The sequence below is a fragment of the Alexandromys fortis genome, unplaced genomic scaffold, assembly GCF_014885135.2.
Source record: "Alexandromys fortis isolate MF-2015 unplaced genomic scaffold, M_Fortis_MF-2015_v1.1 scaffold_14, whole genome shotgun sequence".
Lineage (NCBI taxonomy): Eukaryota > Metazoa > Chordata > Mammalia > Rodentia > Cricetidae > Alexandromys > Alexandromys fortis.
In genome coordinates this window covers 15,092,241-15,120,239 of record NW_026067910.1, presented here as the reverse complement: position 1 = coordinate 15,120,239, position 27,999 = coordinate 15,092,241, and the positions used below count along the sequence as shown (strand labels likewise).

The 27,999-nt window shown below is 38.1% G+C and overlaps 1 protein-coding gene and 1 pseudogene across 1 annotated transcript in view; one reads left to right on the top strand and one right to left on the bottom strand.

Moving 5' to 3' along the window:
- Themis (thymocyte selection associated) overlaps positions 1–27,999 on the top strand; it is a 170,578-nt gene that overhangs the window by 87,662 nt on the left and 54,917 nt on the right. The window lies entirely within an intron of this gene.
- On the bottom strand, positions 16,668–17,168 carry LOC126498984 (protein AMN1 homolog; annotated as a pseudogene).

Here is a 27,999-nt window from a genome sequence, read left to right as displayed (position 1 = left end):
ACTTCTAGTTAGATCTCTGACGTTGATTTAGTACTTTGGATGTAAAAGAACTGTTAAAATTTAGTAAGACAGTCTAAAATAGGGACTGATTTCAATAGAATTTCAACAAATGATGAAGACCTCACCAATTTTTTTCTCTGTAGATTTTATGTGTAAAACTGGTCTTATGGCATGACTGAAGTGGACACACATTTGGCAATATTTGGGGGAAAATTTGGCCTTTTTTGAGCTCCAAGCGGTTGAATACTCTCTCATCAAAGATGTAGAGTACCTAGAAGAGTAGGAATCTAAAACGTATTAGCCACATCCATCTGTGTTGGGTATCTGTGGTCAGTTAGGAACTCTAATGAGTTCTCACCAGGAAATGCTATTTTAAAATTTCTAGTTACAATTCTTCTCTATCCTTTACCTGTGGCATCAAGAACTAAAATATTTCCAAATTTGTAACTATCATGTGGCCACTAACAGTGACTATTACCTGTTACCCATAGGAAAAAAAATAAAATTATAAAATTGTGTTTCAGTATTTTAGTGAAATAATTAAGTTAAAATTAGAATAGATGATTTTTTTGCATTAGATTTCTAGCTTTTAGGACAATTAGATTAGCTTTCATTTTTAAAATGAAATGGCATGCAAAAATCCCTGTTTGAAAAGTAACAGAAGTTTGTAATATTCAATTTACAGTGCACGAAAATGAGGACACTGGAATCACCAGCTTTTCATAACAACAATAGGGATTGTAGTGTCCACAATCATTGAGCGTAATATGGACTTATTAGGTGGTCAATCTGTAGTCACTGAAAACTCACTATTTCTCTCTCCATTTCTCATTCTCACTCTCTATGTCCATATAAGTATGTACACATATACATGTAAGCATATATACAGTATATAAGTATATATATTGTGTTGTCTATATTCTTATCTTTGGAAATACAAGCAAAATTATTGACTCATCTAAAGCAGGTTTTTAGAAATGGTCTTTTGTTTTCTTTCCACAACTATTATATCCTGTTGGTCTAAAAGCTTTTATGCCTCTTAAATACTGCTGGGTTTTCACACTTCCTCATACAGGGCCATATATATGCATATTATATTTATATAAACATATATAACTTATACAATGCAATATGTAAACTTTGATTTATATATCAAACTAGAAAAACGCATATGTCACAGATACATATGATTGATATGTATATATAGAATACATGACACACACACACACCTGGATATATTGGTGCATGTTTGCAATGTTAACACTGCATAGGCTGACGTAACACAGATCGTATGCTTAAGGTCTGTTTGGGATATAAAAGGAGACGCTGTCTCGAACTAAAATGAAAGGTAAAGTATGAGGGATGGTAAGATAACTCAGTAGAGAAGAGGGATCAAGCCTAGGACCTGAATTGAATCCCCGTGGTCCTCATGGGAGAAATGACCCTTACAAGTTGCCCTCTGGTTTCTGTTGCCATGCCTGTTATATGCTGTGCTGAGGACAGAAGCCAAGATGTACATAATAAACAAGCACCCTAGCAATGTAGTTTTATCCTTAGCTCATGCCTTTTGTCATTTGATAGCTTTTCTTGTAGTTTTCTGCTGTGGGGTGGTCTTTTTGTATGCTGTGAACAGATGATGCTCTCATTGGTTAAGGAATAAAGCTGTTTTGCCTTATGGCAGGGCATGATATAGCCAGGAGGGAAATCCAGGCAGAGAAACGGGAGAAGAAGGGTGGCGTTTGGGAGATATCAGACACCCAAGAAGCAATATGCCAGTAGACCAGTAACACCATGCCATGTGGCAAAGTATTGATAAAAAAATATGAGTTTATTTAAATGTAAGAGTTAGCTAAAAATAAGCCTGAGTCATCAGCCAAGTGTTTATAAGTAATATTAAGACTCTGACTTAATATTCAGTTATTCAGGAACTGACAGATGGGAGAGAAACCTCTGATTACTGTCTTCTTTAGTTCTAGGTGCTTTAGAGTTAAACTTCAGTGTCTTTTCTCTTTGGTATCTAGGCTTTTTTTGAAGCTCATGTCCACACTCACAGATATTTTCCTTTTTAATTTTTTTATTAATTTTGTTCATTTTTAAACATATGAATAATTTGCCTGCATGCATGCTTGTGTATTACACATGTGCCTGGTTCCTGCAAAGGTCAGAAGGGGGCACCAAATCCCCTGGAGGTAGATGGCTGTGAATGACCATGTGGGTTCTGGGAATTGAACCTGGAGTTACAAATGCTCCTCACTGCTCTCAAGTCCCCATTTGCACAAATTTATTATGCATATTAAATGACTTTCATTAGAGTCAATTATTCATATAGATTCATTCATGAACCCACTAGAAATTGTATCATAGATTTCTTCTAAAATCTGTTTAAGGGGCTAGAGAGTTGGTTCATCATTTACAATGTTTGTTGCTCTTGTAGAGGAATGAAGTTTGGCTCCCAGCACTCACACTAGATGGTTCACAACTAACTTGGCCCCAGCTCTAGGGGCTCGGAGGCCCTCTTAGAAGTCTGCTTGGTACCCTTATATTTACACATATACTTGCACACACAGACACACACACTCATACATGTAAATAAATAATAAAATAATTTAGACAATATTTAAATATTTTAAAATGTATTTAAGGTGTTAAATGTATTTGAATGTGTTTAAAAATCATCTGCTAAAGAAAGTTCTATGCTAGAGAAGTACTAGATACTACCTGATATGCATTGAGTTTACAACCCCCTCTGCAGGATATTTAAAGGTCTAGAAAGTCTTCAGGATGCGAAAATACATTGTGCTGCCACAGAACCCATAAATACGGATCTGCCATGCTCAGGACTTTCCTATTTTGGCCCAATGCTCAGAAGAAGCTCAGGATCCTCTGAATGTTCCCAGAGACAGGAATTGGGTGCTAGAGCACAGAATAACAATTATTGTGCTCTCTAAAACAAAGCAAACAAGCAAAGAAAAAAGTAAGCAAAGAAAGAAATCACTCCTTAACATTAAATCTGCTTCATCAATTTTTCATCTTTGGGAATACCAGCACAATCTATTGGCTTGTTGGCTCATCTAAAGCAGGCATCTGGAAATTTTTTTTTTGTTGTTGTTGTTTTGTTTTGTTTCGTTTTCTGTCTTCTTTGCCTTTAGCAACTATTATTCCCGTTGATCTCACTCCCTTTATGTCTCTTGAACACTGCTGAGATTTCACACTCCCTCAGCACGGAATCCCATCATTTCTGGTTTGCATTTTTGAGTTCTACGTGTAACTATTCTTTCTGTTTCTTTTCATGAAATACTCTAATTAATTATCCATGTTGCTAACTTCTTTATCATTTTAAGAGAGACTTCTGCCTGTGTGACTTTCAGCTGGCTATCTTCTGTGTCGTCCTGCTGTGTTCAGGATTTCCCACTATGTGCTGTAGCTATACTAAATTTCCAATAATTATTGTCCTTTCAATGTTTTCTTCATATTATTAGTATCTTCAGATGATAGACAAGAAAGCTGAGTTTTATAGGCTAATATATACTTATATGAAAACAGTGTAGATGTTAGTATAATATAATATGTACAAAGGAGCACAAGTAAGGGTATGTATTAGAACTTAATACAGGAAACAGATATGAGTCATGAAATAGGATATAGTGGGTTTTTGTTGTTGTTGTTTAGTTTTAATTCTGACCTTTGTTTTTTGGTTTGGGAAGGAGTGGCTAAGGCTACAAAAATATATTTGATACTGAAAATGTAAAATCTAGTTTTGAAACTCCACAGTGTAGAAGGAGGGATGTTTGTTGGGTTTCTGGCCGCCCGGCTAGCTTAAACCCAAAATTATTACACTAAACTGTATTAATTAAATCACTGCTTGGTCCATTAGCTCTGGCTTCTTATCGGCTAACTCTTATATTAATTTAACCCATTTCTAGTAGCCTGTGTAGGGCCACATGGCTTTGGCTTATCTGCTAAAGTTCCGGTGTCTGTCTCCACCAGGGCTACATGGTGTCTTTCTAACTCTGCATTTTCCTCCCATGTTATAGGCCAAGCCAGTTTCTTTATTCATTAAGCAATAAAAGCAACACAGACAGAAGGACCTCTAACCACAGCTTTGGAATGGTTGTTCTGTATGGAAGTCCATTGAGGTGTCTAGATTTTGGATCTGGTTAATTTCTGTTTGTTTCTTTGATTTGTGTTTATTATTATTTTATTTTTTTGAAAAAGAAAACAATCTTTTTTCATTTTACATACCAATCCCAGTTCTCACTCTCTCCCCTCCTCCTACTTCCTCTACCTCCCTCCCTCCCCACCCCCATCCACTCCTCAGAGAGGATAAGGTACATTGCTTTGGTTAAGGTTCAAGGCCCTCCCCACTATATCCAGGCTGAACAAGGCATTCATCCAAGGAGAATAGGTTCCCCAAAAGCCAGTACAAGCAGTAGGGACAAATAAACCCTGGTGCCACCACCAGTGGTCCTGTAGTTTGCCCCACTCATACAACTGTCAACCACATTCAGAGGGTCTAGTTTGCATCTATGCTGGTTCCATCCCTGTCCGCCTGGAGTTGGTGAGCACCCATTAGCTCAGGTAGACTGTTTCAGTGGGTGTCCCCATCATGGTCTTGACTTCTTTGCTCATATTCTCATTCCTCCCACTCTTCACCTGGACTTTGGGAGCTCAGCCAAGTGTTCCACTGTGGGTCTCTGCCTCTGCTTCGGTCAGTCGCTGGATGAAGGTTCTATGATGACATTTAAGATACTCATCATTCTGACTACAAGGCAAGGCCAGTTCCGGAACTCTCTCTTCTAATGCTTAAGGTCTTAAGGTCATCCTTGTGGATCTCCAAGTGTCTCTCCAGTGCCAGGTCTCTTGCTAGCCCTATAATGACTCCCTCAATCAAAATATCTCTTTCCTTGATTCCATGTCTGTTCTTTGTTTTTTTTTTTTTGTTGTTGTTGTTGTTTTTTTTGAGATAGGGTTTTGTGTGTAGCTTTAGAGACTGTTTTCGAACTTACTCTGTAAACCAGACTGAGGTCTGGCTAATTTTAATGTATGGTGATTTTATTTGAAATTTCTATTAAATAAAGTTTTAATAAATTCAAAAAGTATTTTTGCTCATAGAGAGCTATAATTTAATGTTAAAGCTAGAATTATTTGTTTTATTTTATGACATAAGTATCTTACTATGTAGCCTCTGCTGGTCTTGAACTCTCCATCCTCCTGACACTGTCTCCTGAGAACTGGGCTTATGTGTATACATGTATATAACCTATTATATGACTCTAGAATCATATAGATGATCCCAAAACCTAAAATTAAATGCAGCTTCATGTAGCCCCACTTTTAAAACTGGGTTGCTGGGCTATCCACCTAGGCGGGAATTAGAACCTATAGTCAAGTTCAGCACTATAAGCCACCTTCCCATCTTGGCACAGGAGCAAATGTCTTTAAAGTGGTAAAGACTAAAAAGTCTTCTTCACATCTCAGACCTAGTAAAAGAGTGATGGGGAAGTTAGCAGAATGGGAGAAAAGACCATTTTTCAGGAATTTTCTGAATACGTTTTGAATGATTTCATGTTGAACATTATGGGTAGAGTAAATTGACTCTTCATCTCTGGTCCTCTGATGCTAAATGATTTGACTTCATGTGATTTCTTTGGTGCCTTTCCATTGGACCATGGGATTTTGAGGATAATAGGAACTTGTATTGAAGCCATATATATAAAGTCAAAGAGGCTGTGCCTGGAGCTTCCCCCACCTGGCAAGAATTAAACAAACAAACAAAAAGTCACTTTGAGAAATGTCACAGTGATGATGTAGGTTCTCTGGAGTGAGGAGAAGGAACCCTGTTTAGTACCTTCATTTTCTGGATCAGATGAGCTGGGAGTGTCAGCTAGAAGTGATGTCCTTAGTCAGTAAGCATCAGTTCAAACATACAACTGCCAAGTGATGTGCATACATTTCACATGAAGAAAGGGCATTGCTCGCTCCTTCCATGTATACCAATCTACAACAATGCCCTGAGAGTAATTTCTCTTTGTGCTTATTCTCCTTTTTACCTAAGCTGTATGCTGAGAGTCAAAAAGAAAATTTAATGAATAAAGAAATACTACTACTGAGAAATTAACCTTCCTTAGTTTTTTGCTATAAACTAGAATGTGTAAGGAAGAAATTGAGTTTTATTGTTGTACTAAAGAGAGCCAAAGTTATATATATTTATCTGTTAATGGTAAATGTTGATGGGTGTGTGGTGCTTGTATGTGTTATGTGCTAGTGTGGCCACATATGTCTATGTGCATGTATGAGGACTCCAATGATGAATATCAGGCATCCTTCCCCATCCTTCTTTATCTCATTGTCTTTAGAAAGATGATCTCACTGTACCAGGGTTTGCCATTTTGGATAGACCTCCTGGCTGGATCTGCTGAACTCCAAGTCCCAATACTGGAGTTACAGGCTTGTACAGACATGCTTGCATAGCTCCATGCATGCTTTGATCTCAAACTCAGGTCCTTATTCTTGGAAAACAAACACGTTGCAATTTGTACACTGAGCAATCTTTTTAGCCCAACAAATGTCAATTTTAGAAAAACTATTTGCTTACTAATAATCCCCTCAAGAGATCTTTCAAGGTTGTTATAATTGTAACTTGAAGTGATGTACAAAAGCAAGAGTCAAGTTGATTCTGGATAAACAATATGAGTTTGCTCAGTCTGCCCCTTAGGAGCATGGGTATTTGTGTTTTTGAAGGACATACTTTGTATTTATCTGAGTATTCGTTCAGATATGAGTTGGCATGCTCCCTGCCATTACTCCCGTTCATGGTCCTGTATGTCAAGGTTTTTAAAAAACTGCTAATCAAAAGGTTGGCTCTCCATTTCAAATAGGTTTTGGCACTCTGTAATTTCACATAAAAATTTATGTGAAAACTTAATTTATATTCTTTGTTACCGTCCTTTGATGTCTTATTTTCTGTTTTTACTTGTTTAGTTTCTAGTCGGCTTAGCATATTTCCACGTAGATATGTGATATGAGGTTTCCTCATCTTAACTTCTAAAGCTATGAAATGAAATCTATTCTGATATTTTTAAAGGAACCATTTAGAGTGCACTTGTAGATAAACATGGATGCATTTAAGTCTGATGACCGACTTATGAACAGGAAATAAAAGTTATGAACAGGAAATAAATGTTCTGCACTTTGATGGCCAATATCTGAATTTGAAGCCTCTTTGAGTATTGTTTCTTTGGATCTAACAGAAATCACTTTGTTCAGACTCAGAATCATCCCACATTTTTCTTGATTCAATTTACCTACTCTGTATTATACAATGTAGCCATTCATATCTATGTATGTGTGTGTGTGTTTAAGGTCTTCTCTTTCTCATTGTTTTTTTCAGTAGCAATGTAGACTCTCAGTTACCTCATTCTGCTTAATGAACTTCTTAAAGGACCTCATTGACTTAAAACCAAATACCTTGTGATAATTGGATTAAAAAGAAATCAAACAATCATCTGGATAATTTGAACTCTGAGACTTGATTTTTGCATCGTGTTAAGTGGCTTGACAGCCCATCTAGCTGAATCTTCTCATGAACGTCACATGAATCTCTCTGGAAATTTCTGACACTTCTCCAGGTTTAGAAAGGAGCGCATATGGAATGAAATGGAGTGGGAAAAGACTGTGATGTGTGGGTCGGTATCGAGGTTTTCACAGTGACTTAACAGGAGGAGATGCGAAGTAAATGAAGGATCGAGTGGAGCAATGCTGGGGACCAAGTCCCCTTTTATAGGTCTCATTCTGTTTGGGGGCTGTGATTAGACCATGGTAGTATGGAACATTGATAGATGAAGAAATGTCAAGCAAGAGGACATTGGGGCACCTGATGCTACCAGGGACCATGAGGACAGTGATGAAGGCCATGAGTAGCAGTTAAGATCCTGTCTATTTGAGTACAAAACAAAAGCTGCCTCTCCCTGACTGCGCTTCCACTCCTCCTTTTAATAAAGAATCTTCATTTCATAACTTGACTGCTGACCTTTAAAATTTAGCTTATTCCCACCTGAGTCCTTTTATTAACAGAACTGTCTTTTCTTAGGCTTTCAATAAACTTAAGTCTGTGGAAAATATTAAACATTTCATCTGAGTTTAGGTAACTATGGTTTAAAACAATCTTCTGAAAAATTAAGAGACTATGGGTTTTGTCCTAAATTTGTTACTCATTTGCAGTGAGATTTGGGATCCTTGCAGTATCCTTGCTTATAAATTTAAAAGGTTACAGTGAATGACCAGAACCATTTCCTCTAGCTTACACATTGCACACACTCAGGATTTTGTATTTACACACTATATATTAAAGAGTTGATATTAAAACTATTTATTTGAATGTCTTAAAATATCAAGAGGATGCCTTGTTGTATCTGAAAAACTCTAAAAAGACAAAAGAAGAAGGGTCTCTAGACTTCCTTCTTGTATGCTGGATGACTGTGACCTTTCTGGCAATGTATTATAAATTTCTGTGTCTTTGGTATCCAAAGTGTTTACTGTGATGTATGATTTAACGGAGCCCATTTTTCATATAGTGGGAGCCAGGCTTCTGTTTTCATCTTCTTTTATCTACTTTGTGAGACTCTTTACAGGAACTTCTCCTGTTTAGAGCCACCACCATGGTTCCCTGTCTCAGCTCCGCATCTCAGAAACCTGATTGAATGATGGCATCCTTACCCTAATTCCGCAGGACTCTACTTCTACCTGGCATCCATCCATTTGAAATGAGCATTCCCTTATTATTCACCCTTAATGTTTCTTCTTACGCTTCCTCTCATTGCCTAAAAATTTGGTACCCATGTTAGCTCCACAAAGGGCCATTTCTCACGTGCAGCCTGTCCCTCTTGCCTCCTGTATTACATGATGCGTCAGTGCCTTGATTTCATGTGGTGGTGCTGACTATTCCTTCCTGAAACTAAGCAGATTTGCTTGCAAACAAACATAACAATATTGTTTTCTCCATCTCAAGGGTGTTGTATTTATGACTCTATTTGCCATGGAGAGACTAGAATTAAGACAGTAAGAGGCTGTGCAGTGAAAGGTAGGAATAGCTTGTTCTTGCAAATGGAAAGAAATTTAGCCTCATTTAGCTAAAAGCACAAGGCCATTCTAATCACACATTTGACATCATGACCAGGCCAGGGGAAAAATGTACCTGCTCTATTATAATTGGCTCTGCTCACTGAAGTGGATTTCTCATTGTCTGTGCAGCTACAGGAAATATAGTTAATAAAATCACATGTCAGCCCGAGTGAAGCTGTTCTATAAAGCTCGGCCAGACCACTCTGTGAAACTGTTATTTCCTATTCTGAAAACTAAATCTCGAATCACAGTTAAAAGGTAATCAGTCTTTAGCGGAGTAGTCTTGTAGAGGGGAACAGTAATTCCGGTTTGATTGGTGACATGGGCTTTTCAGGGAACAGTTTAAAAATAAAACAGTTAGAGGAAAAGCAAACACACGCCAAATGGACATTTCCCAGAAGTTTTAGGACATCAGGCCACATTGATAAATATATTGCACTTTCTAAAAAAAAACATGTGTCTTTCCTAAACAATACTGGGAAAACACTCCAACTCTTTAGACTTCACTGCTTTGACTCACTGTGACATAACCCTGAGAAATAGTTCACAGGTTTTCTGGTCATCTTTTGTAACTGGGGTATCTTATCCAGGTTTCCAAGGTCTACCATCAGTGGTCCAGCCTTTGGCCTGCAGATCCATGATACATATTGGATAGGCGATGTGTGAGCATCACTTTCAATGGTTTTTCTCTTGTGCTCCTTTTATGGATGCTGTGCTTGCTTCTGCTGTTCATAGTACAATATCCTTTTCCTCCTTGCATGATAAGAAAGAGAAAATCATAAGAAACACCATACTAATCCATTTGTGTTTATTCCAAAATATATTGTTTATTTTTACACACACACACACACACACACACACACACACACACACACACACGGGGAATTATATGGCCTCACCAAAGAGAAAACTTTATGAGTTTAATTTACAAATTTTATGATTTGAAATAAAAATACTTCTTTTAGGTGAAGAATACTGGGCCTAGAAACAATAACAAGCATAGAAACAAGTATATATATATTTTTTTGCATGGAAACATAAAATTGTGCGACACTGTTGGAAAGACAGTGTTTTATAGCATCTCCTAGCAGATTTGTAGCTGTCAGTGCTGAGCAGGAGACTGAGCCAATACAGAGGCCTCACTGCCTGCTCTCTTTCCTTTGACCACACTGACAGTTCTGGGTAATTCTCACTTCACTGAGGAGAGTTTTACAGAGGACAGTTCATCATGGACCCAAGGGAACTTGACCACTGTTTCATTAAATTTTTTCAGCAATTTATAATTTTTTTCCTTTCGAGGATTTATTTGATAGTCTTATTACCGGTGTACCTGTCTTATCTGAGATCTGAGAGATTCTGCACAGCCAATACCGTGTTCTGAACATGTGTAACCATTCTCAAGGGATGCTTAATTAGTCTTTGTCTAGTATTGGACAAGAGAATAAATTTTCACGCTGTGAAAAATCTCACACTGAAAATATTTTAGTCATACACATAATTCACACATATTTCATGCAAAAACTAAACATGGCTCAGATATCTTTCTCTCCTGCACACTAACCATACTTGGTAGGTTGGGATAAGTAGAGACTGATAACCAAACTAAACAGAACAATGGTCCCTCAGGCTGGATAGAGTTATCACAGGCCACTGGGAGGACTTTTTTTTTCTAAGAATGAAATTGGAAGCCTTCAGGAGCAGATAAGTGAGATGACTCTGGAGGCAGGAGTATTGTTACGAGTTCCTGGCCAGCCTATAGAGTGGGACTCCCCTGCCTTTCCAGACAAACTTTCCCTGTGTAACAGCCCTAGTTGTCTTGGAACTCACTCTTTAGATCAGGCTGGCTTCAAACTCACAGAGAGCTGACTGCCTCTGCCTCCCCAGTGCTGGGATTAAAGGTATGTGCCTCCTCTGCCAAGTGACTATGTCTTAATAGAAATTTATCACAGTCCCAGAGCAATGGCTCAGTGGTTAAGAGCATTTGCTATGCAATCATGAAGACTCAAGAACTGCCATGAATTGAAGGTATTTCTGGACTTTTGACACTGGAAATGTGATTACCTTTATCTGCGCATTAATGCCATTTTCTTTTGCCTTTGAAATATATTTGAAAATATTTGGACTCCTTTAAATTAAATACATTTTATTTCTCTAATATTTCATTATTTTGGGGGAAATAAAAGAATGAATAAGATTAAATAAAATAGCTCTGTCTATGCAGAATTTATTGTATGATCACACTAAAAAGAGGATCTCCACTGGGATCATTATATTTTTGGATCTCTTAAAGAAAATATTCAAAGATGAAATATTTTAAAGGACTTATTTTCAAGTAGAATGCTGCAATCTGGAAATGCATTTTAGTGCCTTTTAATTAGCTGTAAATTGTTACTTTTAAAGGTCCGGGTAGTTGGGAATAAGGCAGTAACTATGGGTCTCTCTCATAGATTAAATGAGAATGTTAACAGTGGGAAAGAAAACAGTTTTCCTTTTCGTCTTGTGGAATAGAAATTAGTATTTACATTGGGGCTCTAATGTCCTATTATTCAATAATAGAAAACTACTGAGGACGGATTGGAGAGATGGCTCAGTGGTCTAGTGACCTTGGTGCTCTTCTTGAGGATCTGAGTTCAGTTTCCAGTAGGTGGCTTACAACTGACTGCAACTCCAGCTCTGCAGTCTAGAGGATCCATTGCCCTCTTCTGGATGAGGCTGACCAGCCCCCCCCCACATGATAAAAATAAATCTTTGAAAAAGAAAAGTACAAAGTATTGTAGAAAATGACACCAGACATTTAGCCTCAACACCTGAATATGATTATTAGGAAGCAAAGCTCCATCTTTCATCTTAATAACACTGTCTGACTTCTTGAAGAAAGATTACTGGTAACCACTCCATCTACTGGGAGTCTTGCTTGTTCAGGCCACGTATCAGCTCAGAGTCTTAGCTGGGCAGATTCCTTTGTGCCATTTTTACCCGACCCTGAAATGCCCCTCCCTTTTCCAATCATTACTTTCAGTACACTCCCTCCACCTCCTTAATCTGATTGCTCGTGGTTCCCATCCCCACCTGCCCCCAGGACTTGAATAAAAGGTGAATTTCTTTACACACTGTTGGCGGGATGTAAACTATTTCTATAAATGAAATCGGTATGGAATTTCCTCAGAAAGTTAAAAAGGGAGTGGTCCAATAATCCTTGTACTGGGTGTTTCCTCCGAGGAAACGCTGCTGGAGGGATGCCTGCCTCCCAGTGTCCACAGCAGCACTCCTCCCAGTTGTCAACATAAGTAATCAACCCGAGCATCAGTCAGATGCTGTACAGATACACAGTTGAACATTATTCCATCATAAAAGAGCTAAATCCTGCCATTTGTGCTACTGTGGTTGGGACCGGAAAAACATACATTGACAAATATTGTAGGGATCTCACTTGCTCCTAGCACCTAAAAAGTCATCTCTTAGGATTTGGCACTGAAATGGTTGTTTTAAGATTTGGGGAGGATGAGAAGGCTGAGGAAGGTTAGCAATAGGAACAAAGGTGCAGCTATACAGAAGTGAGCACTTCCGGTGATTTAATGCACAGTAAAATAACTACAGTGAAATAAAGAACTATGCCTGATTGGGAACAAAAAGAAAGAGTCTGCTATGAATGGCAATGGGTTTTTGATCCTACTGCACATATCGGCTTTATGGGAGCCTAGGCAGTTTGGATGCTCACCTTACTAGACCTGGATGGAGGTGGGTGGTCCTTGGACTTCCCACAGGACAGGGAACCCTGATGGCTCTTTGGGCTGACGAGGGAGGGGGACTTTATTGGGGGAGCGGGAGGAAAATGGGAGGCGGCGGTGGGGAAGAGACAAAAATCTTTAATAAATAGATAGATAGATAGATAGATAGATAGATAGATAAAATCAAAAAAAAGAAAGAGTCTGACAAGTTTTCCATAGGGAATTGATAAATATTTGAAGATAAAGGTGTGTAATCTAAGTTAAATATATGTGTTAAATCTAAGTTAAACATACCAAATCATGATAGGTGTAACTTTGATATTTCTATGTACTCATTGAAAATAAACCACTAAAATACATTAATATGCTTAAATATTAATAAGCATATCCTTCATTTTTCTAAATCCCGGGTTTGCATTCCTAAAGTAGTGTGCTGTGTTTTCTGATTGCTCCACAGAGTCTTCCCAGCGGTTGATAATGTTGTTTACATTCCATTACACTGAATATTCCCTGAAGCTTCCTCAAGCAAGAACAGATGGCCAAGCTGTTGGAGGGATGGGGTTCCTATTTGCTTCTCAAATATGTAGGCTGCAAAACATACATGCTAGACTACTTCAGCCTTTTGTTACTTCAAAAAGAAAACTAATGCTACATTTTCAATGTTTTGTACAGAAGTATGCCTTAGAGATGGTCATCCTAGGGCAAAAATAAAAATGTGAAGTGTCTTATGGGATACTTACAGCTGTCAATGCTGCTGATATTCTCTTCGAATGTCTGCATCTTATTGACAAAGCTGTTTCTCAAGAGAACCCACCCTCACCTAGGGCATTTGGACATTAGAATATACAACTCTTTCAGTGTCTGTAATTTCGACAAACTCAAGCCTGCTAATGGTTTCCATGATGGACTTAGTATCCAATTACAAATGATGGTTAAGAATATTTAGTGACATATTAGTTATGATGATAGTCATTCATTCTTTCCTATACAAATGACAATACATATAACGTTTACCTAACTGAAGATAGTCTTGGTTTTAGTCTGTTCTGTTTTTGTTAACACTTTTAAGGCACTGATATTTGAGTAGATAAGAGAAGACTTGCGACCAGTTCTCCAGTGTTCATTTGTAAGAGTTAGCAGAAACATTGTTGTGATTTGATTTCTAAAATCTTTTTATGTGATACATACCAGACTATGTCAGCTTTGAAAAAGCAAAACTGGCCAGAACAAGATTGCTTCCCTTAATCCTAGAACTCCACAATCCAAAGCCTAGGAATTGTGAATTTGGTGTTAGCCTGGATGGACTAAGTAGTAAGTTTGCAAGTTCAGGGCTATCATAGGGCGTCAGATTGAGGTCTTGCCTCAAAATGAAGTGAGATAGCAGAAGTGTGGGAGCAAGAAGAGTAAGGGAGGTTTGTATAGTGAGGCAAAGATTTCTGCTTCAAACTAACAGAATCCAAATATTTCCTGGTTTGCCTGTTTATGGGTCACAGAGGAATCCCTGAATAGTGACTGTAAATGTGCAAATAAATGTGTGTGTGTGTGTGTGTGTGTGTAGGAAAGAGAGAGAGAATATGCATATATGATCATGTGTGTAATGTGTTAGAGTGTATTGTATGTGTGTGTATGATGTATGTGTATATGACTGTGAGCCTGTGTGTGAAAGTGTACACGCGTGCACGTGCGCTCGTGTGTGTGTGTGTGTGTGTGCGTGTGCATTGTTTTGAGCCAGTCACTATGTGGTTCTATGTAAGCAAGTGGATGTGTGTGAGTGGGTAGCTGTATGGGTACATATGTGTTGTTTGTGTTGTGGGGAAGTGTTTGCAGCATGTTGTTTGCCTCACATTTTCTGCTCTGTAGGCAGCATCTGTACTGAGAAGGATGAGCCCTATATGAGAGCAAGATCATTAGTTCAAGAAGGAAAATGGGCTCTGGGAGACGAATTTCTAATAGAGAATGTTACCATGAGAGAAGTATTGTTTTTATCTTAATTTTATGTGCTTGGGTGTTTTGCATGCTTGTATGTGTGTGTACCACTTGGATGCCTTGTCCAATCAGAGGCCAGAAGAGGATGCCAGATACGCTAAGACTGGAACTACAGACAGACGGTTATGGATTGCCATGTGGATGCTAGGATCCAAACCCATGATGAGCAGTCTGCACTCTTAACTGCTGAACCATCTCCAGGCTCCAGGAAATATTCTTTTACAGCAATTCCTTAGGAAACTTTTGCTTTTTGAGAAGGAAAGTAGAATGGTATCTTTAAGGGCATTAAGTTAGAAAAAGTGGCCTCTTCTAAATGTCTGTCATCAGTGGAGTAACTAGAGGCCAGAGAGGTGGCAAGACTGGTCCTAAGTCAAACAGCTCCCCGTGATTTAGCCTCAGTTTGACAGGCTCACTTTTTGAAAAGAGAAAGGTGAATTATAGACATCTATTCAGACTTTTATTGCATCTTACTGCACTGCATTAGAAATACTATCTTTCATCTGAGTCCTTCAAGGCAGGTGTTTTATTCTTCAAAGTATGGCATTTTTTTCCCTCCTGTGATTTAGATTTTATTTGCTAAGTAAATGAGCAAAGCAAAATGAATGAATAAGTGATTGATGATTGACTCCATGCAACTGGAAATCCAAAAGACTATGCTAATCTCATTATCCCAATATTGATTTGAACAAGCTGCCTGTATGCCTCCATTCTGGGAGGTAATGCACCTTTCAGGAACAGTTCAAAACTCTTAAGTCCCAGGGAGACGGGAGGTAGGAATGATGTTCTGGGGACTGTCTCTGAAGTGAACCTCCACTTAAAGGTGCGGTTTATCATTTAATGCATAGAGGAAAAATCAGTCTGGGAGAAAGGCTTTCAGGGCTTTCTGAAAGATGATAAAGTTGCAAGCAAGAGCGATCGAGCACTTAGAGGAATTCGCTGAGCACCGAGAGTGCTCAGTAACTATCATTTTGACGATAGACTGATCACATGGAGGGTGTCGGTACTTTTGGCTTTCTGTAGAAATTTTGTTTCATACAATCCTTGTCTTTGTTTCATAGGGAAGAGAGGATATTGCCACTACTCTGTGGGTACCTTCTTTGAATGTAGAATAGGAAGTGGCAACTAAGTTTGATAAATCTGCTTCTGCATAAATTTTTTTTTAAAAAATAAATAATTGACTGCATAAATGGAAATTTGAGTGCAAGCAACTTAGCAGGTATTTTTTTCTTTTTTTTTCCTATCTTCTTTGGTGTTATCAACAAATGTTGATATGTTGTTATCATATGTCCACAAGTTTATTTCAACATTTTCTGTGGGTCATTTGTAACAATGGCCTTCGATCTAAGCGCCACACCTTATGCACACATACATTGTTCTTGGGTGACAGCAAAGGGCCATGCTGGGGACACGTCCATTATTCTCCATCTGTGCTTGGAGTGGCTATGGGGAGAAATAAAGGATGTAGTTTGAGATCAAAGCTATGCGTTCAGCCTCATTTGTAAAAGCTGTTTACCTGGAAAGTCCGAAGTATAGCAAGATTGGATACATTGTTTTTCTTGAAGGTAAGTTATGTTTCAACAAATTGAGTACACAGTACATAGTTTTAAATGATCTCAAAGCATATGATTAACTTGGTTTTACAATCTTGGGTGAATGTTCTGTTTGTGAAGGCAAGCTCCAAGAGGCATTTCAGAAAAATCATTCTCCCCTTCCCTAAATCATGAAATAGATAACAATTTTGACAATGAAATAAAAGGAACTAATTACAAGATTCTGATTGGTTATGGATAATAATTGGGACAGCACACAATTTGTTTGTGTCAATTTTACATCTCATTTACCCGAGTAAACACATTGCAAAAATGGGCAGTTTTTTTCCCCTAATGTGTGTAAGGACAACAGTAATACCTAAGCAGCTACCAAAATCAAAGATCTTTAGCATCTGGGAATTGCGTGCCAGAGCAAGGACTCCTTCACTGTTGACACTGCGACATCATTTCTTCCGTACAGAATGGAGCCACGGCTTTTATGCTTTCTGAAGTTAAGCTATAGCTATGCCCCTTGGAGGATTTGAGATGTAGGGCCCCCAGTTTTCCACATTTGCATAGGTGCTGGAGAACCATGTCTGAATACCACAGCTCCTAGGGTCTAGATTTTGGACTTAAGAATATAGTACCTAACTTATATTGGAATCTACTTTCTGTTCCCACATGCTTATTATTTTAATCTCGTATCTTTGATGTTTGGAGGCAAATATTTAATGTCTGAGAAAAATGTGGAAATATTGATTATTAGGCCCCAGAGACAGTTCCAGGAGTTGATTGACTCGGTCATGACAAAGGCATCGTGGCCGCCCTCTGAAGGGTATTAGTTCTTTATTCTCCCTTCTTTTCACTTCGTCTATTTAAAAGAAAAGTTTTTTTCCATCTCAATGGCTTTTAGGACCAGACTTTAATAAACACTTCAAAGTAGTCTGGCTGGATGAAATACTGTCATACATCACTTACTAAAAATAAGATGCAAAACTGCACACATAAAGAAAACGAAGCATTATGCTCTGGTGGCTTCCTTTTAATGAAAACCTGGTTTATATATGACAAAGGGGATTACTGTCATACATACCTTCAATATTCTGGCGTCTCTAAGGGACTGGTAAATTTAAAAAGGTTAAACACGTGAGAGACATTCCAAGTTTAGCTGATAACTAGATTCCTCGGAAAGCATCTATAATCACATTAAACAGAAATGGGTAAACGGTTTCTAAATACCAAAAGTCATCAGAAACATATAGACCAAATTTATGCTCTTTATAGATAATCAATATTAATTATAATGACATAGGTTAAATGTAAAAGAACAGAAAGATACGCATTGGTTATACACATACCTGTCATTGAGGAGGAGGAGGTTTAAAACATGAAAGGTAATTTTCATTTTGTAAATCTAATTTAGCCCTGGTATTATTTACCTTGTTCTGTAGAGAAGATGGTCAGAGGCCTTTTTCTTTCATATTTGAATGGTTTTCTATTCTGATTACAGGCTTTCACACACACACACACACACACACACACACACACACACACACACATTTGGGAATGCTTTGAAATTTATTTAGATTGACAAAACTCCAGACAACCACCCAGGAGTATTTTGCCTTTGTCAGATTCCAACCTCAGCAACAGTGACTAGAGCAGCCTTGTTGCCACCTTCATTTCCCAAAGAATGGTTTCCAGTGGATCCTGTGGTAGGAAAACTAGTCATTCCTTTTGAGAAAACTCTCAAATTCCAGCCATTATAGTCATTCCCTATACACCTTGAAGGAAAATCCACTCATTGGTAAATCATCCTGTTCAGAGAGCCCAGGTAATGTGTGGACTATAACAAATACCCACTCCTTTTATCAGACAAACAATTCCCCATTGATTACAGAAGCACCAGAGAGAGAAAGCAGCAGAACTCAGGCAGCAATGGTGCTTTGCCCCCCATCTCACTCGCCACACAGGGAGTGTTGCTTTCCAATTCTTCATCCAGCACTCACATTTTCAGTTTGTGTTATTGTGTGTCTGTCTGTGTTTGTGTGTGTTCACATGTGTGTGGAGGTCAGTGGTTGACACTGCATGTCCTCCACAATCACTCTCTATCTTATTTTTGGAGATAAGTTCTCATACTGAGCCTGAGCTCACTGATTGGCTAGACTGATTGGTCAACACTCTCCAGGCACCTGGCAGTCTTTGTTACCTCCCACGATAGGTTCGCAACTGTGTCTGGCTTTTTAAGTGGATGCAAAGGTTCTGAACACAGATTAGGTCCTAAACCAACAGAGACATCTCCCCAGCCCCTGAAATATTTGGGCATAGTTCAAAAGAATGATCTAATTAGCATATTATTTCCAAATGCCAATTTTTTTCATTTTAAGAACAATTATTTGAATAGAAATTTAGTCTTTCTTAGCCCATTCTTTCATGTCCATGCTTTTGTTCCTTTTGATATTTTGAATTCTGAAACTGAGTTGAAAATGTTTTCCTATTCATAATGTCTCAGGTGTTATTATGAAGACTATTCCATAGATCAAAAGTGCTACAACATTGTTTGATCAGCCTTGTCCCAGGTAGGCATTTATAACTATGAAACAAACTTTTGAAAATAAAAGGAGAAAGGAGCACAGATAACCTAGTTTTAGAGAAAAAAACAAACCTTGAAAGTATTAGCAATTAATGAAAGCCAAGAATAAGGGACAACAGGTACATTTTAAAAATGTTGTACATTTAAACTCCATCACTTCAGTAAACAATTTAATGCAGGAGGATAAGTACTGTACCTACAGCACAGGACTGTTAAAGAAAGTTTCAAATATGTTGCCTACAGAAAATATATAGAAAATATATAGGCACAGTTTCAAATTCAAAGAATTGGGGGAGGCAGTAAATACTGTAAAATATTATTAAATATTATTAAAAAATTTAGAAACTGTATATCACAAACACATCACAGCAAGGAATATAAAGAGCATAGAAAAAGAAATTTTATACTGACAAAATGTCAGTTCTTTAGGAAGATACTATGCTTTTTTTGTTTTGGTTTAGTTTTTTTTTTTTTTTTTTGAGACAGGGTTTCTCTATAACTTTGCGGTCTGTCTTGGAACTTGCTCTTGTAGACCAGGCTGGCCTCGAACTCACAGAGATCCACCTGCCTTTGCCTTCCAAGTGCTGGGATTAAAGACATGAGCCACCATTGCCTGGCTGATGCCATGGTTTTATTGTATATGTACCTAAAATAGTTTGAAACATGTAAAATAAAAACCTGTTAGAGAAAAATAAATGAATTCACAATTACAGCTGGAAATTGGAACGTGCCTGTAATACTAATTGATAGAAGGAAAGGGAGTGCGGTGCTTTGAGTAAAAACGTTCCCATAGGCTCACATATTTAAATGCTTGGTCATCAGGGAGCAGCCCTATTAGAAAAGGAGGTTGGGCCTTGATGGCACTAAGGGTGGGCTTTGGGGATGGGTGTTGAGGTTTCAAAAGTCCTTGCCTGTAGTTGCTTCTTTTACCCTTTTTCTCTTTGCTCTTTGGGGTTCTGTCACCCAGCTCCCGAATAAATGCACACAGAGTCTTATTTTTTCTTATGAATGCCCAGCCTTAGCTTGGCTTCTTTTTGGCCAGCTTTTTCAACTTAAATTATCTCATCTACCTTTGATCTCTGGGTTTTTACCTTTCTCTATCTCTGTATACCTTTCTTTACTTCTTACTCCATGGCTTGCTGTGTAGCGGGGTGGCCGGCCCCTCATGCCCTCCTCCTTTTCTTGTTTCTCGATATTTTCTTCACTCTAGTGGCATTTTAATAAATAAAGACTGCATGAAGATCTGAGAGTAAAACAGTCCCACTGGTCAGCCTTACAGACCAGGTTATGGTAACACACACCTTTAATGCCAGTAGCCATAATGACAGGTACCTTTAGTCCCAGTAGCCACACTAGTTGCCATAGAAATCAGGTGGTGCATGTCTTTAATCCCAGGCTTCTCTGAGGATTATAAAACAGGAGGAAACAGCTCTCAAAACACAGTCTCATTCTGAGATTTTTGGAGGCAGGATTGCCATTTCAGACTGAGGTCGAGGTAAGAGCCAGTGGCTGTTTGGCTTTTCGGCTCTTCAGGTTGAACCCCAAATTCTGACCCCGAGTTTTTATTAATCATGCTTCACTTCCTACATTTCTCCTTCTGTTTATTCTCTGTCTGCCAGTCTATCCTCCAAATCTTTATTGGACCAATTACATTTTAGACAAGCAAATTAATACAAGTTCACAGAGTTAAACAAATGAAACATATCTTTGCATCATGAAACAAATATTCCACAGCATGAACAAATGTAACACATCTATAACTTCCACAACACATGCCAGGCCCATTTCTCTCTCTCTCTCTTTCTCTCTCTCTCTCTCTCTCTCTCGATCGGAATGTAACTTTCTCAGCTCCAGCTCCAGCACTATGACTGCCCGCATGCCCCCTCCTTCTTGCTTCCTGCCTTGATAATGAAACAGGCCCCCAATTCAATGTTTTCCTTTATAAGAGTTGCATTGGCAATGTGGTACCTCTTCATCACCATAGAACAGTGACCAAGACAGAGAAAAAAAGAAAAAAGAGTTTGGTTATAGGAAAATTTAAAAAGTGAATCTGAATTGGTTGCATTTATTTATTTAACATCCCATTTCAAAAGCATGCTTCCTTTGTAAGTCCTAGAATATTTGTGAGAAATATAACTAACATCTACAATAGTTATCTATTTTTTTTTTTTTTTTTGCTTCCTTTGTAAGTCCTAGAATATTTGTGAGAAATATAACTAACATCTACAATAGTTATCTATTTTTTTTTTATTTATCTATTTATTTTTGTTTCTGTAGCTTTGAGACCTGTCCTGGAACTTGCCCTGGAGACCAGGCTGGCCTCGAAACTCACAGAGGCCTCTGCTTCCCGAGTGCTGGAATAAAAAGTGTGTGCTATCACTGCCCAGCTTTTAGTTATCTATTTTTAACACAAAAAATTCTACTGATAGACAATCCATGGAAGGAAGCATGTTCGTTATTCCACAGTTCCTGCGAGTCTAGGAATCCAGGCACTTAGGTGGACAGTCTGGTTCAGGATCTCTAATGATACTCAGCTAAGGCCCCAGCTAAGGTTTTCCTCATCTGAAACTCTTCTTCCTATGTCATTGTGTACCAAGGCAGGGTTTCAAGGGGTCTATAAGTATATCTTTAAAGTGGGAGGAACAGGAATCATCTTTGGCTAGAGGATAAAACTTGTGGTAGCTAGTCTCCAAAAACTGAGCCCCAGGCCTGCCTGCTCTGAAGCCCTTCTACTGTTTACTCCTGCAGTTCAGATGTGAATGTCCCCTTTAGGCTCATATATTTCAACACTTGTGTCCCATTTCCTGGTGCTATTTGGTTTGGTTGTGGAGCCTCGATGGAGAAAGAGAGTTTCCAAGGGAGGGCTTTGAGGTGTTGTAACTTGGTACCACTTCCCACTGCTCACTCTTGGCTTTCTAACGCTGCATATGTGACCAGTCATCCTCCTGCTCCTGCCAGGATGCTTTCCCTGAGATGATGGAATTCATCACCTTGAAATATAAACCAGAATATACCGCACCTTCCTTAGACTGATTCTTGTCATTTTGTTAAACAATGAGAAAAGTAACTAATACAGCTCTCTGTCGGGTTCGTGCTTTCCCTGGTATTGCTTCAGTAATCAACAGAACTGTGGTGACAGCATCATTGGTCCAGCTCTCTTGCTGTCCAGCTCTCTTGCTGAGCCGCACAAGGTTGGGGAGTTTCTCCTTTGTGCCTTAAGGACACCCCAATCTGTCAAGAAAAAGAGTTGGCAGAGATGTGTGATTGGAGAGATGATTGGGATACTCGATTGTCAGAGCATCCTAGCAGAGCCTATTTTTCTTAACCACATCGTCAGGCAGAGAATGAGACATTATGGGTGAAGTGACCCACGTGATATCTTCAGGAGCTAGACGTGGTTGCTTCATAGTAGTGCAAATAACGAAACAACTTTGTGTAAAGTGCCTGGATCTTGGGGTGGTTTGTTACCTGGAGACACTTAACTGAGCTATTTAGTCACTGGCTGTATAAGAACACAGAATGATATAGATTGAGAATGAATAAATGCGGTAATTGGGAGTGTCTTACTCTAAACTTTAGTTCACCTTAAATATTTTCTATAGCATATAGTGATGTGGTCGCTGGCATTAGAGCCACACAGAGTCATCGCTCTATTAATTATGCTTTAGTTTTTCTGGCTTCTTTAATAAGGTGGCTTTTAACAGAGTGATACTTTAAGCCACTTTTAGATCTTGGCAGGCAGAAAAGATAGCAGATGTCATGCCTGTGATGAAAATACCCGTAATCTGCCTGTTGTCATGAAAGGGTATTTCAAAACTCTCAAAGCGGAAGTTTAGAATTGTAGAAATTTATCAGCCATAGAAAGATAGACGATTCTTCAGTAACTATTTTAAAGATCTCTGAATATTTTTACAGTGTTCCAATTTTAATGACAGAAATGAGATAAAGAGGTTCAACACACTCTAAAAATGTAAATCCTTCTTTGGGAAGAGTCAAGTGTTAGACCTTGGCAGCTAGTGGCATATCAGGGATGTGTCTGGTGATCAGAAACCTAAGACACTCCTCCAAAAGCTTGCCAGTGGGTCTTGATACCTTCTCATCAGCTTCCTTGTGTGGAACTGTTATTAAAAAAACTACATTCTTTGTCTTATTCCCCAAGGAAGTATATTCCAGGCCGAAGATCTTATTTTTTTTTACTGTGAAATCTTGAAATCATCCTCAGCTTCTTAATTATATTTTAACAGTGCAAGTCATGCAAAAAGTTGCTTAAGAGCTCCAAATACTTACTTGGAGTTGGTATATCTTTACATACAAACCGACATTGAATTCTGGAACTTACCTAGTGCTATCACATCAATTTAACTTTACTTTATTTTTTTTTCTAAATATATCTTGGTCGATGAAGCCAGGAGGGGGCTAAGCAACTTCGACTCCCTGAAGAGTAAGAATCCCTTCTCGATGGAGCTGAGTTTCCCCTGCTTTTAGTGAGCCAGATAATTGGAGGGATCAGATCTCTGCCATTCAGAACATCTTACAGGTTTAGACTTCTCCGAGAGTGTGAACATTCTAATGATCTGGACTTGAGAAACAGAATAGCTATTTTCGAGGAAGAGCAGTGTGAATTAAGAATCTGTTGTCAAGCACGCTGGTTACAGGAAAAGAAGTTTCAGAATGACGTTACGAGAACACAGTTGAGTGTTCTGCCTATATACAAACCAAACGCTACAGCCACTGTATTCCAAAGGCTGGCCTCAAGAACTTGATCAGCAAGCAGAAAAACAAGCAGGAAGATGCAGGTGTCCTGAAGGAGTCTCAGTCAGCAAATGAAGGCTATTTTTGCAAAATGGGCCCATGAGCCTATTTCCCCCTTGTACATTGTGACACAGGCGATGGGAAACTTGCCGAAGTGTGAATAATCAATAGCTGTGGGAAATAATGCTAATCTCATGGAAAATCAAGCATAAGTAATTATTAAAATGAGAAATTTGAATTCACTCAGGACAAAATGAAGGAAAGGCTAAACCTCCAGAGGGTGAGGACGCAGATTCTTGAATCCCCTACATGTGTGCTTTTGGGCCTGGCAGTCCCATTGAACAGTTATTTGTGTTAGAGAAACCATCAATTACACGTTCAAAAGTAAAATCACTTTTGGATTGCTTTAAATATTGAACATATTCAAGTAATCCAGTTGTCTATTGATGGAAGAAAGATTAGGTAAGCCAGAGAAGGCTACATTGGGAAGCATTCAAATGCTAATGCAAATGTCGGTAGGTTTTAAAATAGTGCTCAAGACAATTTATTAAGTGAAAATAGCAAGTTGTGAAGCAAAGTTTACATTGCTCTTCCTTTTATTTAAAATCCCAAACAAAAATTGCACGTTTTGATATGATCATATACATCTCTATAGGACATGATACACACACACACACACACACACACACACACACACACACACACACACACTGAGTTATTTGCAGTTGCCCTGGGGAAGGAGGTAAGAGAACAGTGAGGTAAGGGCTATGAATATATGAATTTTATGACTGTGAAAAAGAAAAAAAGTATGGAAAAATCCATCATGTAACTTTAAAGAAGTCCATTCTTGTTTCTACTGATGCTTAAGTAAATTGTAAATAAAAATATTTTGATAGTTTCAACATTCAATGTGAGGTTAGTGACAGCTGTGGAATTTAAAGGTAATTGCTAAGAGTCTTTAATGGAGCAGAGACAATCCTTAAATCTGTGCAATAAACATGACGGGCAGTAGAGGGCGATGCCTGAGTAGGTGAACTAGGGCTGTTGAGCATGTGAGATCACCTCTGCATCTCTTCTCTATGTGTGAAACTAGATACTTTCTATCTAGCAAGTTTGTAGGGGAATGCAAGCAGGTAATTATAGGACAGCATTTCAGACACAACCAAGCAAATGACAGGCCCCCATTCTGTCAGTTTTCACTTATTCATTTCATACAACCTCAACAGTTTAAAACATTTTTCTCAGTTCAGTGTAAAGAGAGCCAAGGACCACACACTCAAAGCATTTGACCAATCCTGTGAGATTCTTAAACATTACATGCTTTTTACCCCATAGTCGTGCATAAAGTGCTCTAATCCCAGCACTCAGAAAGCAGAAACAAACAGATCTCTGTGAGTTTGAGGTCAACCTGGTATACAGAGAGAGTTCCAGGACAGCCAGGGTTGTCCACAGAGGAAACACTGTTTCAAAAAACAAAAACAAAATGAAACAAAGCAAAATTAAAAAACAAACAAACAAAAAGCCAAACCAAAAAAAACAAAAAAATAACCAAACCAAAATAAAACAAAAATGTTTTATCCATAAACCTTTTATATAGTTTGTTGCTGATTAAAATCTTCATTTGATATATCACTTAAGAAATAAATCACCTAAAGTATGATTATAGCTCTCATTTTCCTGTTGTGGTAGAAGTCAGCTAGAGTTTCGAAAGCACACTGGCCACAGACAATTGCAGAGTGAGTCCGAATCCATGCTATTTTCTGATGGTGTGTCAGAAGCCTTGAGCGTTTCCATTTCAAGCAGAGCACACCCTTATTCTACTTCTCATCCAAAGACTCCTCAGAACTGACCACCTGTTAAGCAAGGAAGTCTGCCAGTGTGCTAGGAGCTAAACCTCAGGCTGCCAAAAGGGTAGAACTTTCCAGAAGAAAGGGAAGCATAGGAATAAAACTTTAGCCTTCATCATCAGATAACTGCAAACACTGTGAGTAACTCAGGAACTTCTGCTTGAAAACAGTCTAATATTTTTAGACTAATAAGATTTCTGATCTGAATAATCGTACAAATATATAAAATACAGGTAACTGTCATTTTTAATCAACTTGAATTTCAAAATAAAATTAATACTCTTTGAAGGAATCATTCCCAGTCTGCCTTTATTCTTTCATAAAAGAAATTACCCCAGTCTTTTTTTAAAAGGAAAATTCATAATATAAAAGGAAGCTTTGATTAGCGTCTCTATTCTGTTGTTTTCTTAGCAAAATATGGCTTCTTTTCAGGTAAACCAAACCTCCCTTTAGATTACCAAACCAATGATGAAGAAAAAAATATTTACACTTTGAAGTCAGAGGGAACAGCTTACTGGGTTGACAGAGTCAAGAAGGAGAAAAATATGCCTGGAGTCGCTAATGAACCAGGAAGCAAACCATGGCATTTAAGTAAGTTAGAAGACATGGGAGATGAAACCCTGGAATATAAAAAAAAAGTTAGTTACTATTTGTTTCACAGTGAAAATGCACTTCTTTCATCAAATGAGAACAGTATAATACCTGTGGATGGAAGCATCATCTCCGATCTACACTGAGGAGCAGAGTAGCGTGTGCGTTTGTGTGCCTCTAAGTGCTGCTTTCCAGGCAAAAGTTTTAAGAAGAATGGAAAATATATTTATAAAATTTGGGGAAACTTCCTCTTAAATTATCTTAGTTACCTTCCTATTGCAGTGACAAAGCACCACGTCCAAGACAACTTATAAAAGAAGGCATTTGTTTGGGTTGATGGCTTCAGAGGGTTAGAATCCGAGATGGAGAAATAAAGGAATGATGGGAGGAACAGCTAAGATCTCACATCTTGATCGTCAAGCAGCCAGCAGAAAGAGACACACTGGGAATGACAGGTTTCTTTCAAAAAGGTCACAGACAGTGACATAACTCCTTCACAAAAAGCCACACCTTCTAATCATACCCAAACAGTTCTAACTGGAAGCCAAGTACATTGATGGGTGAGGCTATGGGAGCCATTCTCATTCAGCCCACCACACAAACCATTAGCAAGTTCCGGTTATTATATTGGTCCTGTTGAACATATTTATACATTTAATTACCTGAAGAGTGGAAATAACTTTCTTAATGTTTGAGATAAAATAGAAAAGATGTTGAATGGAGCAAAGAAAAACCTTAGGTCCATGTATGGGCAGTAGAAGGCAATGCTATTTTTAACCCATTATTATGAAAATGAATGTTTTAAAACAAAGATTTATGAATGTTACTTAATAACTCATCATCCATTTTATATTTGTGAAACACTGATAGTTACTATATGAAACAAGTAGAAAGGTACATGAAGTGTGTAAAATGCCCCTGGAAATTTCTTGTGGATATCATAAACATATAAGTGGTTATTAGAAGAATTAAGGATGAAATATAATTGGGCCTATAGAAAGACAGCTGAAAATTTGTTAGAGTTCTCATATCAAGATGTCATAGAAAAAGAATTTTAAGCTGATTTTCAATATGTTTCATAGATTCAAAGTCATCAGGCTTGACGATCTACCTTTCAGAGGCTAAATTTAATCTCTGTGGTTCTAGGCTACTTTTAATCACTTGATAAAGCTTAGTTCTGAATTGGGTAGCAATGAGAATTTATTTAAGAATATTTGTAGGTTTCATCGCAAATGGGTTTGTATTTTTAACCCAGCATTTAAGCATACATGGTGATTTTCTATTCCCTCTACAAAACTTGAGAAGTCGTTCCTTTCATCTGGAATTACAAAATCCTCTTCATTGTTTAGAAATATCTTCAAGTTCAATAGCATGCCATCACTTGCCACCCTTGTAGTCAAATCTCTTGAGTCTCAAAATTTGTCAGTGAGGTCAGCGTTTATATTCGTTTTCATATTTGAGGATTCACTGCAATGTGAACCTTTATTATGAATCTTGTTTTCTTTTTCTAAAATTTATAGCATGATGAAACTGTGTTACTTTGTGAAATATTTCCTAGATAAAAGTTAACAGATTAAAGACGTTGAACACTAAAGAGATACTAAAAAGTTGTAATTTTTACCTCTAAAAGAATTTTCCTTGTGAATTTAGTCTTGAGGTTACAAAATGCTGAGAGCCTGATGAGACCACTTACAGTTATTCATTTGCCTTACTGAAGTTTTGAGGAAGACAGTATAAGTTTTAACTGTATTCTTGACTTGGAGAGTTCTTAAAATCTTCTGCAAGTGTCCCATTGGCATACCAGAGCACCCTGTAACTGTACTGGATTTTAGCATTCTTGGAGCTGACATGAA